The sequence below is a fragment of the Bos javanicus genome, chromosome 20 (genome assembly GCF_032452875.1).
Source record: "Bos javanicus breed banteng chromosome 20, ARS-OSU_banteng_1.0, whole genome shotgun sequence".
Lineage (NCBI taxonomy): Eukaryota > Metazoa > Chordata > Mammalia > Artiodactyla > Bovidae > Bos > Bos javanicus.
The window spans coordinates 32896451-32911742 of record NC_083887.1 but is presented as its reverse complement, the minus strand read 5'-3'; the positions used below and the strand labels follow the sequence as shown (position 1 = coordinate 32911742).

General features: G+C 38.7%; 1 non-coding gene across 1 annotated transcript; it reads right to left on the bottom strand.

The window, feature by feature from the left end:
• Window positions 1-14498: 14498 nt before the first annotated feature.
• TRNAY-GUA (transfer RNA tyrosine (anticodon GUA)) lies at window positions 14499-14587 on the bottom strand. The gene is given in 2 exon segments: window positions 14499-14534; window positions 14551-14587. It is a non-coding gene; the product is annotated as a tRNA-Tyr (tRNA).
• Between the last annotated feature and the right edge of the window lie 705 nt (window positions 14588-15292).

Genomic DNA, 15292 nt, shown 5'->3' with positions numbered 1-15292 from the left:
CTTCCCCCACTGTGTCAAAAAGTCTGCTCTTTATGTTTGCATGCCCTTTGTTGCCTTTCAAATAGGATCATCAGTACTATCTTTCTAGATTCCATATATATATGTGTGTGTGTGTGTTAATATACAATTTTTTTTCTCTTTCTGATTTACTTCACTCTGTGTAATAGGCCCTACATTCATCCCCCTCATTAGAATTGACTCAAATGCATTCCTTTTTATAGTTGAATAACATGCAACCCACTCCAATACTCTTGCCTGGAAAATCCCATGGATGGAGGAGCCTGGTAGGCTGCAGTCCATGGGGTCACTAGGAGTCGGACACAACTGAGAGACTTCACTTACACTTTTCACCTTCATGCATTGGAGAAGGAAATGGCAACCCACTCCAGTGTTCTTGGCTGGAGAATCCCAGGGATGGGGGAGCCTAGTGGGCTGCCGTCTATGGGGTCACACAGAGTGGGACACAACTGTAGCGACTTAGCAGCAGCAGCAGCAGCAACATTCCATTATATATATGTACCACAACTTACTTATCCATTCATCTGTCAATGGACATCTAGGTTGCTTCCATGTTCTATTATAAACAGTGCTGCAATGAACATTGGGGTACATGTGTCTTTTTCAATTATGGTTTCCTCAGGGTATATGCCCAGGAGTGGGATTGCTGAGTTGTATGATAGTTTTATTCCTAGTTTTTTTTAAAAGGAATCTCCATACTGTTCTCCATAGTGGTTGTATCAATTTTCATCCCCATAAATAGTGCAAGAAGGTTGCTTTTTCTCCACACACTCTCCAGCATTTACTACATGTAGGCATTTTGATGATGGCCATTCAGACAGGTGTGAGATGATAGCTCATCCTAGTTTTGATTTGCATTTCTCTGGATGGGGGCAAGAGGAGAAGGGGACGACAGAGGATGAGATGGCTGGATGGCATCACTGACTCGATGGATGTGAGTCTCAGTGAACTCCGGGAGTTGGTGATGGACAGGGAGGCATAACGTGCTGCGATTCATGGGGTCGCAAAGAGTCGGACATGACTGAGCAACTGATCTGATCTGATCTGATCTGATCTGAATAATGCACAATGCTGAGCATCTTTTCATGTGCTTATTATCCATCTATATGTCTTCTTTGGAGAAATGTCTGTTTAGGTCTTCTGCCCACTTTGTGATTGGGTTGATTGTTTTTCTTTCTTTCTTTCTTTCTTTTTGATATTGTTTTTCTTGTATTGAGCAGCATGAGCTGCTGGTATGTTTTGGAAATTAATCCCTTGTCTGTTGTTTCATTTGCTGTTATTTTCTCCTATTCTGAGGGTTGTCTTTTTGCCTTGTTTATAGTTTCCTTTACTGTGCAAAAGCTTTGTAGTTTAATTAGGCCTCATTTGTTTATTTTTGTTTTTATTTCCACTACTCTAGCAGGTGGGTCATAGAGGATCTTGTTGTGATTTGTGTTAGAGAGTGTTCTGCCTATGTTTTCCTGTAAAAATTTTGTAGTTTCTGGCCTTATGTTTAGGTCTTTAATATATTATGTGTTTATTATTGTGGAAGAAAATGGCAACCCACTCTGGTCTTCTTGCTTGGAGAATCCCAGGGACGGGGGAGCCTGGTGGGCTGCCGTCTATGGGGTCGCACAGAGTTGGACACGACTGAAGCAACTTAGCAGCAGCAGCAGCATGGTGTTAAGAAATGTTCTAATATCCTTCTTTAACATGTAACTGACCAGGTTTCCTGGCACTACTTAATGAAGAGACTGTCTTTTCTCCATTGTATATTTCTGCCTCCCTTTTCAAAAATAAGGTGCCAGTAGGTGCATGGATGGACTTATCGCCAGGTTTTCTACATTGTTCCATTGGTCTATATTTGTTTTTGTGCCAGTACCATGCCATCTTGATGACTGTAGCTTTGTAGTACAGTTTGAAGTTAGGAAGTTTGATTTCTCCAGCTCCATTCTTCTTCCTCAAGACTGCTTTGGTTATTTGGGGTCTTTTATGTTTTCATACAAATTGTGAAATTATTTGTTCTAGTCCTGTGAAAAATACCATTGGTAGTTTGATAGGGATTGCACTGAATCTATAGATCGATAGCTTTGTGTAGTATAGTCATTTTCACTATATTGATTCTTCCAGTCCAAGAACATGATATATCTCTCCATCTGTTTGTGTCATTTTGATATCTTTCATCAGTGTCATAGTTTTCTGCATATAGGTCTTTTTGTCTCTTTAGGTAAATTTATTCCTAAGTATTTTATTCTTTTTGTTGCAATGGTGAATGGGATTGTTTCCTTAATTTCTCTTTCTGATTTTTCATTGTTAGTGCATAGGAATGCAAGGGATTTCTGTTTATTAATTTTATATCCTGCAACTTTACTATATTCATTGATTACCTTTAGTAATATTATGGTGACATCTTTAGGGTTTTCTATATAGAGAATCATTTCATCTGCAAACAGTGAGAGTTTTACTTCTTCTTTTCCAATCTGGATTCCTTTTATTTCCTTTGCTTCTCTGATTTCTGTGGCTAGGACTTCCAAAACTATGTTGAATAATAGTAGCGAGAGGGTGCACCCTTGTCTTGTTCCTGATTTTAGAGGAAATACTTCCTGTTTTTCACCACTAAGGATAATGTTTACTGTAGGTTTGTCATATATGGCCTTTATTATGCTGAGATATGTTCCTTCTATGCCTACTTTCTGGAGAGTTTTTATCATAAAAGGGTATTGAATTTTGTCAAAGGCTTTCTCTGCATCTATTGAGATGATCATATGTTTTTTATCTTTGAATTTGCTAATATGGTGCACCACACTGATTAACTTGCATATATTGAAGAATCCTTGTATCCCTGGAATAAAGCATACTTGATCATTATGTATGATCTTTTTAAATGTGCTGTTAGATTCTGTTTGCTAGAATTTTGTTGAGGATTTTTGCATCTATGTTCATCACTGATTGGCCTGTAAATTTTTTTTTTTTTTTTTTTTGGTGGTATCTTTGTCTGGTTTTGGTATCAGGGTGATGGTGGCCTTATAGAATGGGTTTGGGAGTTATCTTCCTCTGAAATTATTTGGAAGAGTTGAGCAGCATAGATGTTAGTTCTTCTCTAAACTTCTGGCAGAATTCGCCTGTGAAGCCATCTGGCCCTGGGCTTTTGTTTGTTGGAAGATTTTTTATTACAGTTTTGATTTCCATGCTTGTGATTGGTCTGTTCATAATTTCTATTTCTTCCTAGTTCAGTATTGAAAGGTTACACTTTTCTAAGAATTTGTTCATTTCTTCCATGGTGTCCATTTTTATTGACATATAGTTGCTCATAGCAGTCTTTTATAATCCTTTGTATTTCTGTGTTATCTGTTGTAACTTCTCTTTTTTCATTTCTAATTTTATTCATTTGAGTTTTTTTTTTAACGAGTCTGGTTTACAGTTTGTCAATTTTATTTATCTTCTTAAAGAACCAGTTTTAGTTTTATTGATCTTTGCTATTGTCTCCTTCATTTCTTTCCATTTATTTCTGCTATGATCTTTATGATTTCTTCCTTTCTCCTTTGGGGGGATTTTTGTTCTTTTCTACTTGCTTTAGGTGTAAGATTAGGTTATTTGATGGCTCTCTTGTTTCTTGAAGTAGGCTTATATTGCTAGAAACCTTCCTCTTAACACTGTTTTTACTGCATCCCATAAGTTTTGAATTGTCAAGTTTTCATTGTTATTTGTTTCTAGGAATATTTTTATTTCCTTTTTGATTTCTTCAGTGATCTGCTGGTTATTCAGAAGTGTATTGTCTAGCCTACAAGTGTCTGTGTTTTTTAATAGTTTTTTTCCCTATAGTTGATATCTAACCTTACAGCATTGTGATCAGAAAAAATGCTTGAATTATTCACTTTTAAAAAATTTACCAAGGCTTGATTTGTGGCCCAGGATGTAATTACTCCTGGAGAATATTCCATTTGCAAAAAGAAAGTGAAAGCTATTGTTTTTGGATGAAATGCCTGTAGATCTCAATTAGGTCTAACTTTGGAGAAGGCGATGGCACCCCACTCCAGTACTCTTGCCTGGAAAATCCCATGGATGGAGGAGTCTGGTAGGCTGCAGTCCATGGGGTCGCTAAGAGTCGGACACGACTGAGCGACTTCACTTTCACTTTTCACTTTCATGCATTGGAGAAGGAAATGGCAACCCACTCCAGTGTTCTTGCCTGGAGAATCCCAGGGACCGGGGAGCCTGGTGGGCTGCTGTGTATGGGGTTGCACAGAGTTGGACACGCCTGAAGCGACTTAGCAGCAGCAGGTCTAACTTGTCCAGTATATCACTTAAAGCTTGTGTTTCCTTATTAATTTTCTCTTTGGATGATCTGTCCATTGACGTGAGTAGGGTATTAAAGTCCCTCACTGTTATTGTGTTACTGTTGATTTACCCTTCAATAATTGTTAGCATTTGGCTTATGTACTGAGGTGCTCCTAAGTTGGTTGCATATATATTTATAATTGTTATATCTTCTTCTTGGATTAATTCCTTGTTTATTATGTAGTGTCTTTCTTTGTCTCTTGTAACCATCTTTAGTTTGAAATCTATTTTATCTGATATGAGTGCTGCAACTCCTGCTTTCTTTTGATTTCCATTAACATGGAATATCTTTTTCTAGCCCCTCACTTTCAGTATGTATATGTCCCTAGTTTTGATGTGGATCTCTTATAGACAGCATACATAGGGTGCTTACTGTTGTATCCATTCAGCCAATCTCTGTCTTTTGGTTGGAGCACCTAACTCATTTACATTTAAGGTAGTTATCAATATGTATGATCTTATTATGATTTATTTTATTCTTTTTTTAAATTTTATTTTATTTTTAAACTTTACTATATTGTATTAGTTTTGCCCAACATCGAAATGAATCCGCCACAGGTATACCCATGCTCCCCATCCTGAACCCTCCTCCCTCCTCCCTCCCCATACCCTCCCTCTGGGCCATCCCAGTGCACCAGCCCCAAGCATCCAGCATTGTGCATCGAACCTGGACTGGTGACTCGTCTCATACATGATATTACACATGTTTCAATGCCATTCTCCCAAATCTCCCCACCCTCTCCCTCTCCCACAGAGTCCACAAGACCGATCTATACATCAGTGTCTCTTTTGCTGTCTCGTACACAGGGTTATTGTTAGCATCTTTCTAAATTCCATATATATGCATTAGTATACTGTATTGGTGTTTTTCCTTCTGGCTTACTTCACTCTGTATAATAGGTTCCAGTTTCATCCACCTCATTAGAACTGATTCAAATGTATTCTTTTTAATACATTTAATACATGGCTGAGTAATACTCCATCGTGTATATGTACCACTGCTTTCTTATCCATTCATCTGCTGATGGACATCTAGGTTGCTTCCATGTCCTGGCTATTATAAACAGTGCTGCGATGAACATTGGGGTACACGTGTCTCTTTCCCTTCTGGTTTCTTCAGTGTGTATGCCCAGCAGTGGGATTGCTGGATCATAAGGCAGTTCTATTTCCAGTTTTTTAAGGAATCTCCACGCTGTTCTCCATAGTGGCTGTACTAGTTTGCATTCCCACCAACAGTGTAAGAGGGTTCCCTTTTCTCCACACCCTCTCCAGCATTTATTGCTTGTAGACTTTGGATCGCAGCCATTCTGACTGGCGTGAAATGGTACCTCATAGTGGTTTTGATTTGCATTTCTCTGATAATGAGTGATGTTGAGCATCTTTTCATGTGTTTGTTAGCCATCTGTATGTCTTCTTTGGAGAAATGTCTATTTAGTTCTTTGGCCCATTTTTTGATTGGGTCATTTATTTTTCTGGAGTTGAGCTGTAGGAGTTGCTTGTATATTTTTGAGATTAGTTGTTTGTCAGTTGCTTCATTTGCTATTATCTTCTCCCATTCTGAAGGCTGCCTTTTCACCTTGCTAATAGTTTCCTTTGTTGTGCAGAAGCTTTTAAGTTTAATTAGGTCCCATTTGTTTATTTTTGCTTTTATTTCCAATATTCTGGGAGGTGGGTCATAGAGGATCCTGCTGTGATGTATGTCGGAGAGTGTTTTGCCTATGTTCTCCTCTAGGAGTTTTATATTTTCTGGTCTTACATTGAGATCTTTAATCCATTTTGAGTTTATTTTTGTGTATGATGTTAGAAAGTGTTCTAGTTTCATTCTTTTACAAGTGGTTGACCAGTTCTTTGGGATTTGTTTTGTATGCCTTTCCTTTTTGTGTTCCTTGTCTAGAGAAGCTCCTTCAGTATTTGTTGTAGAGCTGGTTTGGTGGTGCGGAATTCTCTTAAGTTTTCTTATCTGTAAATTTTTGATTTCCCGTTCAAATCTGAAAGAGATCCTTGCTGGGTAGAGTAGTCTTGGTTGTAAATCTTCCTGTTTCATCACTTTAAGTGTATCCTTTCATTCCCTTCTGTCATACAGAGTTTCTGTTGAAGATCAGCTATTAGCCTTATGGGGACCCCCTAGTATGTTATTTGTTGCTTTTTCCTTGCTGCTTTTTAATATTTATTCTTTGTGTTTAATTTTTGTTAGTTTGATTAATATCAAACTTGTTTTGGTGTGCTTCTCCTTGGGTTTATCTTGTATGAAACTCTCTGGGCTTCCTGGATCTGGGTCACTATTTCCTTTCCCATTTTAGGTACTTTTTTGCTATAGTCTCCTCAAATATTTTCTCATGCCCTTTCCTTTTGTCTTCTTCTGGGATCACTATGAGTCAATGTGGTTATACTTAATGTTGTCCCAGAGGTCTCTGAGACAATCGTCATTACTTTTTATTCTTTTTTCTTTATTATGTTCTGCTTCAGTTATTTCTACCATTTTATCTTCTGACTCCTTTACCTGTTCTGTCTCAGTTACTCTACTGTTGGTTCTCTCCAGTATATTTCTAATCTCAGACATTATGTTGTTCATTATTGATTGTTTATCCTTTAATTCTTCTAGATCCTTGTTAAACATTTCTTGCATCTTCTCGACCCATGCTTCCAGTCTATTTATCCATGTCTCCATTTTATTTTCAAGATTTTGGATCATCTTTAATATCACTACTCTGAATTCTTTTTCAGGAGAATGCCTATTTCCTCTTCATTTGTTTGGTCTGCTGGGTTTTTACCATGTCCCTTCATCTACTGCATGTTTCTGTCTTTTCATTTTGTTCAGTTTACTGTATTTCTGTAGGCTGGCAGGTCGTAGTTCCTCTTGATTGTGGAATCTGCCCTCCATGGGTGGGGTTGGACCAGCGCTTTGTGAAGGTTTCCTGGTTGGGGATACTTGTGCCTGTGTTCTGGTGACTGGAGCCGGATCGTATCTCTCTGAAGGACAGTGCCATGTCCAGTAGTGTGTTTTGCGGTGTCTATGGGTTTGGTATGGCTTTGGGCAGCCTGTCTGCTAATGTGCAAGGTTGTGTCCCTGTTTTGCTGAAGAATTGGCATGGGGCATCCAGCACTGGAACTTGCTGGCCTTTGGGTGGGGCTAGGTTTTAGAGTTGAGATGAAGGCCTGTGGGAGGGATCTCACCTATTAATGTTCCCTGGAGTCAGGGGTTCTCTGGTGGATCAGTCTTGAGCTCAGGTCTCCCACCTCAGGCGTTAATGCCTGACCTCTACTGTGGCTCCAAGACCTCACAAACCACGCAGCACAGAAGACAAAACCCCAAGACTCTTGGTGAAGGCAATACTCAACAGTCCAGAACACCAGCGCGATTCACACCAACATCCTCCAATATTTCTAGGAAGGTCTCTGGACCTGTTGTAGGCAGGCTGGGGTCAGCTCAGTCTCAGATCTGGCCTTATTCCAGCTTGTACTTGCTCCTAAAATTCACAGTTGCCCCTAAAGTCCACAGTCTGTTCCCCACCCTGACACAAGGGGGCTAAGGCCAAGACTTACTAAGCTTCACTTCTTCACTTGAGCTGGGGAAAAGGGAGAATATGGCAGCTACAATTGGGATGTACCTGTGGCACAATTGGGAGTACCTGCAGCAATAGAGAACTGCTGGATGCTGTGACAATTTGAGGCAGGTCCTATGCTCTCCCAGAGGAACTGGCCTCAGGCTGTGGGACCGTAGTAAGAATCTAGCTGTTTAAGCTCCCAGGAAGGTGTGGGCAGTAATCTGTGCCTGCTCACAGCTTGGTGGTATCTGCCACCTCTGGGGTCAGGATTGCATCAGCGGCTTTTTGTCTTCTGCCTCGGGCCTTTTCCTGGCTTTAGAAGTGGCCGTTACATCAAATTTTGCAACTGGTGCTCTGACCAGTTTTGATTTTGGGTTTTGGTGGCTGCCGGTGGGCACTCAGCCACTGTCTGGGCACTTAGTATCCTGGCGACAATGACTTCTTGCCACTCTGAGACACTCAGTCTTTTCTTTGGACTCCCTCCACTGCATCAAAGCAACCCGCACAGAGTATCCTCACGGCAGCTAACCCCAAACTTCTCCCTGGGATCTGACACCTGTGCCTGAGCCTCAGCACCCCACCCCCAGCCTCTGCAGCAGGTTGAGACTCGCAAGCCACTTCTCTGCTAAGAAGTGCTGTTCCGAAGCGATTTCTGTGATGCATTTTCTGTTTTGCCCTTGAGCCCCCACTGTTTCCCTTAACTCTGAGGTTCCAAAGTTCTCCCCATCCCCACCCATAAGGGGGTTTATGAATACACAGAAAATTTGCCTCTTTCACAACTCTCTCCCTTGGGGAACAAGTCCCCATCCTGAAATCCTTTGTCTTTTTCTATGTCTTTATCTTTTGCCCTGCCTCATTCTAAGGAGATTGTCTTGCCTTTTTGGAAGTTTAGGGTCTTCTGCTGTTGTTCAGAAGTTGTTCTGTAGGAATTGTCCCATATTCAAATGAATTTTTGATGTATTTGTGGGGAGGAAAGCAATCTCCCCATCTTACTCATCTGCCATCTTCCATCATAACTTAGTTTTGAAATATATTTTGAAATAAAAATTGTTCTGCCTCTCTAAACTCTTTTCCTCTAATTTTTTCCATCCTTATCTCTATCTTGGTAAAGTCAGTGGTCACACTTGAAAACAACATGATGTACACTTCTAGATTTCCAGGGGTCATCACTCAAAATGTTTGATTTCCCACAGCGTGCAAATTGCTGAGGGTAGAGGTTAGCCTGGGAAGGAAGAGGGAGAATGCTTTAGGTTTACATGTAGAGTCAGAAGAAAATCCTGAAACTATTCTACTTTTTATTACTAAAATATATATATATATATATGACTATAATTATACCAGTGTTCATAGGAACATTATACACAATTGTAAAAAGTTGAAACAATTCAAATATCCATCTACAGATGAATGGATAAATATAATGTAGTATAATCATATAATGAAATATTATTCAGCCTTTATTTTTAATTTATACATTTTTGGCTGCCTTTCATCTTCACTGCTGTGTGAAGGCTTTCTCCAGTTGCAGGAAGCAAGGATTTCTCTTCATTGTGGTGCCCAGGCTCCTCATTATAGTGGCTTCTCTTGTTTCAGCTCTAGGCTCTAGGCTTCTGTAGTTGTAGAGCATGGACTTAGTGACTCCAAGGCATGTGGGATCTTATGGATCAGGGATCAAACCCATGTCTCCTGTATGGGCAGGCAGATTCTGAGCCACTGGACTATCAGGGAAGTCCCCAGCCTGGAAAAGGAAGGAACTTCTGATACCTGCGACAACACAGATGAACTCTGAAGACACTATACTAAATGAAACAAGCCAGACATAAAAGGGCAAATATTCTATGATTTCACTTATGTAAAGTACCTGAAATAATCAAAGTCATAGAGACAGAAAGTAGAACTGTGCTATGAAGGGCTGGAAGAGTGGAGAATGAGGACTGTTTAACTGATACAGAGTTTCAGTTTAGGATCATTAAAAAGTTGGATGGATGGATAATGGTAGCAGTTGCACAACTGCTACCATCAAGATGTGAAAGCACTTAATGCCACTGAATTTTACACTTAAAAATAATTAAGATGGTAAATTTTATGTTATGTATATTCTGTCACAATTTTAAAAGCTAATGACAAATGATGGTTGGACAGAAGAACCATGCTTGCTTCACCAATTATAAGGTTCCCATTGTAACCCCTTAATAATAGTTTATCCTCTAGCCAATGATTGCCAAGAACATACCTGAAATTATACAAGTTGGATTTATAGCTTTTTGTAGTAAGGAAGAATACACATCACGGGAACCCTGAGCCATATAAGTAAGAGGGTGTTAGAAAGTACATATTATAGGACTTTCTCTTATATTTGGAGATTTGGGAAATATTTAAGGAAGTTGGGCTTTGCTTTGATTTGGATTCTGTCAGGAAGAGGTATAGGGAATAATTCAATGAGTATCTTCATAAATCCTATCTATAAGGAGGAGATACTAGACTAAGGCTAGAGCTATAAGAAATAAAGAAGCAAGAGTCACTCATTAGAGTAGGGTATATCAGATCATTTCTATGACATATGCACTACTAATGTTTTATCTGTTTTCAGACATGATTACAGAGGGTTCATGTTCTTATTTGTTGCAGTTGCTCAAGGTCTTGGAGTGGCCTTGTCCAGTGTCAATGTTCCATGAGTGTGTTTATGTTTAACAGGTGAACACCAAGGCATGGCTGATACTACCAGAAATCCTACATGTCAGGGACTATTTTTCTTTCCCACCAATAAGTAGAAGGACACAGCCCAACTTAATTTATTTGGAGCTCTAAGAGTACTAGTCTAGTAGACCTTTGCAAATGATTAATGACATTGACAACTTTGATATGTACTCTTCATCAGTAAAATTTTCACTTACATTTTATGGCATGAACAGATTGATGCAATAAAGCAATTTTTATGCCTGCATGCACAAGCTCATGAGTGTTCGTGCACATGTATGCCCTGCAAAACCTTTTCTATCCTGCTATTCTTGAATAGTTCTCAAGGTACACAGAAGCAATGATAATCCCTGCTGCAGAATAACTCACTCAATTTGCATTTCTTTTCAGTCTCTTCTTGCAAACCCCAAAGGCAATCATCTATATCTAGGGCTGTCTGACAGGCAAAGGTAATGCTGTGGGACACCAGTAACACCTTAGAGAAAGACATTCTGAGAAGAAAAGTCAGATAATGAGCTCTCAGTCTAGCCTCAGCCCTAAAACTACAGATCAGCAATGGGAGATAGTGTCAGAAATTTGGACAGTGTGAGACACAGGCAGGACAAGTATCTAGCTGTTCTAGGAGTTCTGAAAAATGCTCAGCACAGAAAAACAAAGAATTAGACTCAATGACTATTTGTGCTTTTGTTCATTTTCCTGACTACCATTCTAGCATCATTTAAGACTACACCTTTGGCTAAATCCTGTATTTGTCTTCAGTTCAGTTCAGTCTCTCAGTCGTGTCCGACTCTTTGCGACCTCATGAATTGCAGCACACCAGGCCTCCCTGTTCATCACAATCTCCCAGAGTTCACTGAGACTCACGTCCATCGAGTCAGTGATGCCATCCAGCCATCTCATCCTCTGTCGTCCCCTTCTCCTCCTGCCCCCAATCCCTCCCAGCATCAGAGTCTTTTCCAATGAGTCAACTCTTGGCATGAGGTGGCCAAAGTACTGGAGTCTCAGCTTTAGCATCATTCCTTCCAGAGAAATCCCAGGGCTAATGTCCTTTAGGATGGACTGGTTGGATCTCCTTGCAGTCCAAGGGACTCTCAAGAGTCTTCTCCAACACCACAGTTCAAAAGCATCAATTCTTCAGCACTCAGCTTTCTTCACAGTCCAACTCTCACATCCATACATGACCACTGGAAAAACCATAGCCTTGACTACACGGACCTTTGTAAGCAATGTGATGTCTCTGCTTTTGAATATGCTATGTAGGTTGGTCATAACTTTTCTTCCAAGGAGTAAGCGTCTTTTAATTTCAGGGCTGCAGTCACCTAGTGATTTTGGAGCCCAAAAAAATAAAGTCTGACACGATTTCCACTGTTTCCCCATCTATTTCCCAGGAAGTGATGGGACCAGATGCCATGATCTTCGTTTTCTGAATGTTGAGCTTTAAGCCAACTTTTTCACTCTCCTCTTTCACTTTCATCAAGAGGCTTTTTAGTTCCTCTTCACTTTCTGCCATAAGGGTGGTGTCATCTGCATATCTGAGGTTATTGATATTTCTCCCTGCAATCTTGATTCCAGCTTGTGCTTCTTGCAGCCCAGGGTTTCTCATGATGTACTCTGCATATAAGTTAAATAAGCAGGGTGACAATATACAGCCTTGATGTACTCCTTTTCCCATTTGGAACCAACCTGTTGTTCCATGTCCAGTTCTAACTGTTGCTTCCTGACCTGCATATTAAATGCATAAACTTACAAGATCCTGTATCTAAGCTATAAGCTACATCAGAGTAGCTGTCCACAACTCTAGTGCTGAACGTGAACAGATTCATAATTTGCCCTGAGTATATGTTTATGATGGCCAGCTTTTGTAAACCTATACTTCTCAGGTGGTAAACAACAAATATTTTGGTAATTTGCAGTCACAGCTATCTTATTACTTGATGTCTTTTAATATATTTTATCAAGAAAAATTTCACACACTTGCAAAAGTGTAGAGAACAGTAAATAAACCTTCACATAATCATCATTCAGACTCAAAAACTATTAGTTCATGGGAAACTTTTATTTTTTACACACTGCTATTTCAAATTGAATGATTTTAGAGCAAATTCCATGTATGATAATATTTAATACAAAATATTTTGATATATTAAGTTAATATCTAATATAGTCAATCAATCAATTCAGATTTTAAAAATCACCAATTAATGAATGAACTGAGATTTTCTCAACTCACCGATTAGTATCCTAGATACAGCATAAATGGAATACTTTAAATTCTGTTTCTTAACTCAAGTTGTATGTAGGGAAATATATATGCACTTATTTATACAACTTGTAAGGAAATTGTAAAAAATGAAATTAAAACTTCACCAACATAGACTGTCCTAAGTTAAAGGTAACCACACCCTCTGGTTCTGCAATTACTATGTGAATACAATGTTGAAGAGAAAATTGATTTCCTTGAATCTATATATATATTATAATCACTGAATTTATTCTTTATAGCCTAAAGATATTTTAAAAGGATTGAAGCTTGTGTACTTTTTTTTTTGATCAAAACATTAGTCTTTTTGGAAAAAGCAAATGAAAATGCATACATCTTTGATTTAAAAAGTCAAGCCTAAGACCTAGGCCTCATTTTATCTACTATACACTGCTGCTGCTGCTAAGTCACTTCATTCATGTCTGACTCTGTGCGACCCCATAGATGGCAGCCCACCAGGCTCCCCCGTCCCTAGGATTCTCCAGGCAAGAATACTGGACTGGGTTGCTATTTCCTTCTCCAATGCATGAAAGTGAAAAGTGAAAAGGAAGTCGCTCAGTCATGTGCGACTCTTAGCGAACGCATGGACTGCAACCTACCAGGCTCCTCCATCCATGGGATTTTCCAGGCAAGAGTACAGGAGTGGGGTGCCATTGCCTTCTCTGCTACTATACACTAAGTAAAACCAAATGATGACTAATTACTTTATTATGTATCACACTTATACAAGACATATTTTTTACCTTCCCATATAGACAATAATAAAATTTCATTTCATTATTACATATAGTTTGGAAATGTCATTTGACCAAAATACTAAGAACATTTTCAGATATCTCTGAAAATACATATAAGGACTTTTTTAGTTACTATAGATAAATAGCATAGTTCTAAGATATAAGAATGCATGCTATTTAATAATTATATAATATTTGTACTGAGCACTAAATGGCTATATATGGAGTCAGAGTATCTTTGATAGCTTGTATGAAAAACATGCATATAAACTTGCCTTTACATGCCCTACAGAAAGTGTTACAAAATGTATACTATATCAAATACAAACAAACTTATCATTAACACAAAATGGCTCAGGAGCCAAACACAAAATGTCTTTCCTGGCCCAACAAAGACAATTGTGGACCAAGAAGAGATGAACGCCAAAATCTATAATAAATCACATAGCAACTGACAAAAAATTCTGAAAGGACACTACAAATACCTGGATTCCTTATTTCCCAGGTTGAGTGATTAATTTGTAAAGTACAAATTTGTAAAGTACAAAGAAGAGAATAGGAGCTAAGAAATACAATCCAAATGAACACCCCACATAAATATCACTGGGGGATGAGGAAATTATGGAGCTACCTTCCTAAAATAGAAAAATTAATAAGCATGCAACCTCCAAATTAATGGGTTTGGCAGAAAACCCATGGAATCAGAACACTGAAAAGTGGCACAGTTCTCAAAGTAAATAATGCTGGGTTGCAGACACAAAGAGTCATAAGACTAATCATGCATGGAAATTCAAAAATGCAGTATTTAAAGTTGTGGCTCCATTGTACATTCTTGTCTCCTTTGTCAAAGATTAATTGACTAGAGGTATGTGGGTTTATTTCTGGGCTATCTATTCTGTTCCATTGATAAATATAAAACCTTTGTCCTTCGAGCCGGAATCGAACCAGCGACCTAAGGATGGCCACAGACAGGCATCTACAGTCCTCCGCTCTACCAGCTGAGCTACCGAAGGGAACACACTTATGACTGAAAATATAATGAATATACAATGGAGAAAAGACAGTCTCAGCAAGTTGTGTTAGGAAAACTTAACAGCCGTATTTAAATCAATGAAATTACAACATTCCCTCACACCATACCCAAAAATACATTCAAAATTACTTAAAGACTTAAATATAAAACATGGCACCGTAAAATGCCCAGGAGAGAACACAGGCAAAACATTCTCTGAATAGTAACAATGTTTTCTTAGGACAGCCTCCCAAGCCAATAAAAGTAAAATTGAAAATAAACAATGGGACATAATCAGACTATTAAGCTTTTGCACAGCAAAGGAAATCATAAATGAAACAAAAGACAACACACAGACTGGGAAAAAATATTTGCAAACAAAGTGATGAACAAGAGATTAATTTCCAAAATATACAAAGAGTTTATATAACTCAATAACAAAATAAATAAATAACCCGATTTTTAAAATGGGCAAAAGACCTAAATAGACATTTCTCCAAAGAAGACATACATATTATCAAAAGACACATGAAAAGATACTTAACACAGCTAATTATTAGAGAAATGCACATCAAAACTACAGTGAGGTATCACATCACACTGGTCAGAATGACCATCTTCAAAACGTCTACAAATAATAAATGCTGGAGAAGGAGTGGAGAAAAGGGAACCCTCCTATACTGTTGGCGGGGATATAAATTGGTGC